Consider the following 5,884-nt stretch of genomic DNA (forward strand, 5'->3'; position numbering starts at 1 on the left):
TGCATATGTAGATGCCACTGGTTCTTCACGTTCTGCAGATGTAGATGCCACTGGTTCTTTACGTTCTGCAGATGTAGATGCCACTGGTTCTTCACGTTTGTAGATGCCACTGGTTCTTCACCTTCTGCAGATGTAGATGCAACTGGTTCTTCACGTTCTGCAGATGTAGATGCCTGTTTTCACGTTTCTGTAGATGTAGACGCCACTGGTTCTTCACGTTCTGTAGATGTAGATGCCACTGGTTCTTCACGTTCTGGATATGCCACTGTTTCTTCACGCTCTCTGCAGATGTAGATGCCACTGGTTCTTCACGCTCTGCATATGTAATGCCACTGGTTCTTCGCGTTCTGTAGATGTAGATGCCACTGGTTCTTTACGCTCTGTAATGCAGATGCTACTGGTTCTTCACGCTCTGCAGATGTAGATGCTACTTTGGTTCTTCACGTTCTGCAGATGTAGATACCACTGGTCTTCACGTTCTGTAGATGTAGATGCCACTGGTTCTTCACGTTCTGGAGATGTAGATGCCACTGTTTCTTCACGCTCTGCAGATGTAGATGCCACTGGTTCTTCACGCTCTGCATATGTAGATGCCACTGGTTCTTCACGTTCTGCAGATGTTAGATGCCACTGGTTCTTTACGTTCTGCAGATGTAGATGCCACTGGTTCTTCACGTTTGTAGATGCCACTGGTTCTTCACCTTCTGCAGATGTAGATGCCACTGGTTCTTCACGTTCTGCAGATGTAGATGGCACTGATTTTTCACGTTCTGTATATGTAGATGCCACTGGTTCTTCACGTTCTGTAGATGTAGATGCCACTGGTTCTTCACGTTCTGGAGATGTAGATGCCACTGTTTCTTCACGCTCTGCAGATGTAGATGCCACTGGTTCTTCACGCTCTGCATATGTAGATGCCACTGGTTCTTCACGTTCTGCAGATGTAGATGCCACTGGTTCTTTACGTTCTGCAGATGTAGATTCCACTGGTTCTTCACGTTTTGTAGATGCCACTGGTTTTTCACGCTCTGCAGATGTAGATGCCACTGGTTATTCACGCTCTGCAGATGTAGATGCAACTGGTACTTCACGTTCTGCAGATGTAGATGCCACTGGTTATTTACGCTCTGCAGATGTAGATGCCACTGGTTCTTCACGTTCTGCAGATGTAGATGCCACTGGTTCTTCCTGTTCTGTAGATGTAGATGCCACTTGTTCTTTATGCTCTGTAGATGCCACTGGTTCTTTACGTTCTGCAGATGTAGATGCCACTGGTTCTTCACGTTCTGCAGATGTAGACGCCACTGGTTCTTCACGTTCTGTAGATGTAGATGCCACTGGTTCTTCACGTTCTGGAGATGTAGATGCCACTGGTTCTTCCTGTTCTGCAGATGTAGATGCCACTGGTTCTTCCTGTTCTGCAGATGTAGATGCCACTGGTTCTTTACGTTCTGCAGATGTAGATGCCACTGGTTCTTCACGTTCTGCAGATGTAGATGCCACTGGTTCTTCACGTTCTGCAGATGTAGATGCCACTGGTTCTTCCCGTTCTGTAGATGTAGATGCCACTGGTTCTTTACACTCTGTAGATGCAGATGCTACTGGTTCTTCACGCTCTGCAGATGTAGATGCTACTTTGTTCTTCACGTTCTGCAGATGTAGATGCCACTGGTTCTTTACGTTCTGTAGATGTAGATGCCACTGGTTCTTCACGTTCTGTAGATGTAGATGCCACTGGTTCTTCACGTTCTGGAGATGTAGATGCCACTGTTTCTTCACGCTCTGCAGATGTAGATGCCACTGGTTCTTCACGCTCTGCATATGTAGATGCCACTGGTTCTTCACGTTCTGCAGATGTAGATGCCACTGGTTCTTTACGTTCTGCAGATGTAGATGCCACTGGTTCTTCACGTTTTGTAGATGCCACTGGTTCTTCAACTTCTGCAGATGTAGATGCCACTGGTTCTTCACGTTCTGCAGATGTAGATGGCACTGATTTTTCACGTTCTGTAGATGTAGACGCCACTGGTTCTTCACGTTCTGTAGATGTAGATGCCACTGGTTCTTCACGTTCTGGAGATGTAGATGCCACTGTTTTCTTCACGCTCTGCAGATGTAGATGCCACTGGTTCTTCACGCTCTGCATATGTAGATGCCACTGGTTCTTCACGTTCTGTAGATGTAGATGCCACTGGTTCTTTACGCTCTGTAGATGCAGATGCTACTGGTTCTTCACGCTCTGCAGATGTAGATGCTACTTTGTTCTTCACATTCTGCAGATGTAGATACCACTGGTTCTTCACGTTCTGTAGATGTAGATGCCACTGGTTCTTCACGTTCTGGAGATGTAGATGCCACTGTTTCTTCACGCTCTGCAGATGTAGATGCCACTGGTTCTTCACGCTCTGCATATGTAGATGCCACTGGTTCTTCACGTTCTGCAGATGTAGATGCCACTGGTTCTTTACGTTCTGCAGATGTAGATGCCACTGGTTCTTCACGTTTTGTAGATGCCACTGGTTCTTCACCTTCTGCAGATGTAGATGCCACTGGTTCTTCACGTTCTGCAGATGTAGATGGCACTGATTTTTCACGTTCTGTATGTAGATGCCACTGGTTCTTCCCGTTCTGTAGATGTAGATGCCACTGGTTCTTTACACTCTGTAGATGCAGATGCTACTGGTTCTTCACGCTCTGCAGATGTAGATGCTACTTTGTTCTTCACGTTCTGCAGATGTAGATGCCACTGGTTCTTTACGTTCTGTAGATGTAGATGCCACTGGTTCTTCACGTTCTGTAGATGTAGATGCCACTGGTTCTTCACGTTCTGGAGATGTAGATGCCACTGGTTCTTCCTGTTCTGCAGATGTAGATGCCCACTGGTTCTTCCTGTTCTGCAGATGTAGATGCCACTGGTTCTTTACGTTCTGCAGATGTAGATGCCACTGGTTCTTCACGTTCTGCAGATGTAGATGCCACTGGTTCTTCACCGTTCTGCAGATGTAGATGCCACTGGTTCTTCCCGTTCTGTAGATGTAGATGCCACTGGTTCTTTACACTCTGTAGATGCAGATGCTACTGGTTCTTCACGCTCTGCAGATGTAGATGCTACTTTGTTCTTCACGTTCTGCAGATGTAGATGCCACTGGTTCTTTACGTTCTGTAGATGTAGATGCCACTGGTTCTTCACGTTCTGTAGATGTAGATGCCACTGGTTCTTCACGTTCTGGAGATGTAGATGCCACTGTTTCTTCACGCTCTGCAGATGTAGATGCCACTGGTTCTTCACGCTCTGCATATGTAGATGCCACTGGTTCTTCACGTTCTGCAGATGTAGATGCCACTGGTTCTTTACGTTCTGCAGATGTAGATGCCACTGGTTCTTCACGTTTTGTAGATGCCACTGGTTCTTCAACTTCTGCAGATGTAGATGCCACTGGTTCTTCACGTTCTGCAGATGTAGATGGCACTGATTTTTCACGTTCTGTAGATGTAGACGCCACTGGTTCTTCACGTTCTGTAGATGTAGATGCCACTGGTTCTTCACGTTCTGGAGATGTAGATGCCACTGTTTCTTCACGCTCTGCAGATGTAGATGCCACTGGTTCTTCACGCTCTGCATATGTAGATGCCACTGGTTCTTCACGTTCTGTAGATGTAGATGCCACTGGTTCTTTACGCTCTGTAGATGCAGATGCTACTGGTTCTTCACGCTCTGCAGATGTAGATGCTACTTTGTTCTTCACATTCTGCAGATGTAGATACCACTGGTTCTTCACGTTCTGTAGATGTAGATGCCACTGGTTCTTCACGTTCTGGAGATGTAGATGCCACTGTTTCTTCACGCTCTGCAGATGTAGATGCCACTGGTTCTTCACGCTCTGCATATGTAGATGCCACTGGTTCTTCACGTTCTGCAGATGTAGATGCCACTGGTTCTTTACGTTCTGCAGATGTAGATGCCACTGGTTCTTCACGTTTTGTAGATGCCACTGGTTCTTCACCTTCTGCAGATGTAGATGCCACTGGTTCTTCACGTTCTGCAGATGTAGATGGCACTGATTTTTCACGTTCTGTATATGTAGATGCCACTGGTTCTTCCCGTTCTGTAGATGTAGATGCCACTGGTTCTTTACACTCTGTAGATGCAGATGCTACTGGTTCTTCACGCTCTGCAGATGTAGATGCTACTTTGTTCTTCACGTTCTGCAGATGTAGATGCCACTGGTTCTTTACGTTCTGTAGATGTAGATGCCACTGGTTCTTCACGTTCTGTAGATGTAGATGCCACTGGTTCTTCACGTTCTGGAGATGTAGATGCCACTGTTTCTTCACGCTCTGCAGATGTAGATGCCACTGGTTCTTCACGCTCTGCATATGTAGATGCCACTGGTTCTTCACGTTCTGCAGATGTAGATGCCACTGGTTCTTTACGTTCTGCAGATGTAGATGCCACTGGTTCTTCACGTTTTGTAGATGCCACTGGTTCTTCACCTTCTGCAGATGTAGATGCCACTGGTTCTTCACGTTCTGCAGATGTAGATGGCACTGATTTTTCACGTTCTGTAGATGTAGACGCCACTGGTTCTTCACGTTCTGTAGATGTAGATGCCACTGGTTCTTCACGTTCTGGAGATGTAGATGCCACTGTTTCTTCACGCTCTGCAGATGTAGATGCCACTGTTTCTTCACGCTCTGCAGATGTAGATGCCACTGGTTCTTCACGCTCTGCATATGTAGATGCCACTGGTTCTTCACGTTCTGCAGATGTAGATGCCACTGGTTCTTTACGTTCTGCAGATGTAGATGCCACTGGTTCTTCACGTTTTGTAGATGCCACTGGTTTTTCACGCTCTGCAGATGTAGATGCCACTGGTTATTCACGCTCTGCAGATGTAGATGCAACTGGTCCTTCACGTTCTGCAGATGTAGATGCCACTGGTTATTTACGCTCTGCAGATGTAGATGCCACTGGTTCTTCACGTTCTGCAGATGTAGATGCCACTGGTTCTTCCTGTTCTGTAGATGTAGATGCCACTTGTTCTTTATGCTCTGTAGATGCCACTGGTTCTTTACGTTCTGCAGATGTAGATGCCACTGGTTCTTCACGTTCTGCAGATGTAGATGCCACTGGTTCTTCACGTTCTGCAGATGTAGATGGCACTGATTTTTCACGTTCTGTAGATGTAGACGCCACTGGTTCTTCACGTTCTGTAGATGTAGATGCCACTGGTTCTTCACGTTCTGGAGATGTAGATGCCACTGGTTCTTCCTGTTCTGCAGATGTAGATGCCACTGGTTCTTCCTGTTCTGCAGATGTAGATGCCACTGGTTCTTTACGTTCTGCAGATGTAGATGCCACTGGTTCTTCACGTTCTGCAGATGTAGATGCCACTGGTTCTTCACGTTCTGCAGATGTAGATGCCACTGGTTCTTCCCGTTCTGTAGATGTAGATGCCACTGGTTCTTTACACTCTGTAGATGCAGATGCTACTGGTTCTTCACGCTCTGCAGATGTAGATGCTACTTTGTTCTTCACGTTCTGCAGATGTAGATGCCACTGGTTCTTTACGTTCTGTAGATGTAGATGCCACTGGTTCTTCACGTTCTGTAGATGTAGATGCCACTGGTTCTTCACGTTCTGGAGATGTAGATGCCACTGTTTCTTCACGCTCTGCAGATGTAGATGCCACTGGTTCTTCACGCTCTGCATATGTAGATGCCACTGGTTCTTCACGTTCTGCAGATGTAGATGCCACTGGTTCTTTACGTTCTGCAGATGTAGATGCCACTGGTTCTTCACGTTTTGTAGATGCCACTGGTTCTTCACCTTCTGCAGATGTAGATGCCACTGGTTCTTCACGTTCTGCAGATGTAGATGGCA

The sequence above is a fragment of the Lethenteron reissneri genome, chromosome 1, assembly GCF_015708825.2.
Source record: "Lethenteron reissneri isolate LAM-NWPU_2019-01 chromosome 1, ASM1570882v1, whole genome shotgun sequence".
In the NCBI taxonomy this organism is placed as follows: domain Eukaryota; kingdom Metazoa; phylum Chordata; class Hyperoartia; order Petromyzontiformes; family Petromyzontidae; genus Lethenteron; species Lethenteron reissneri.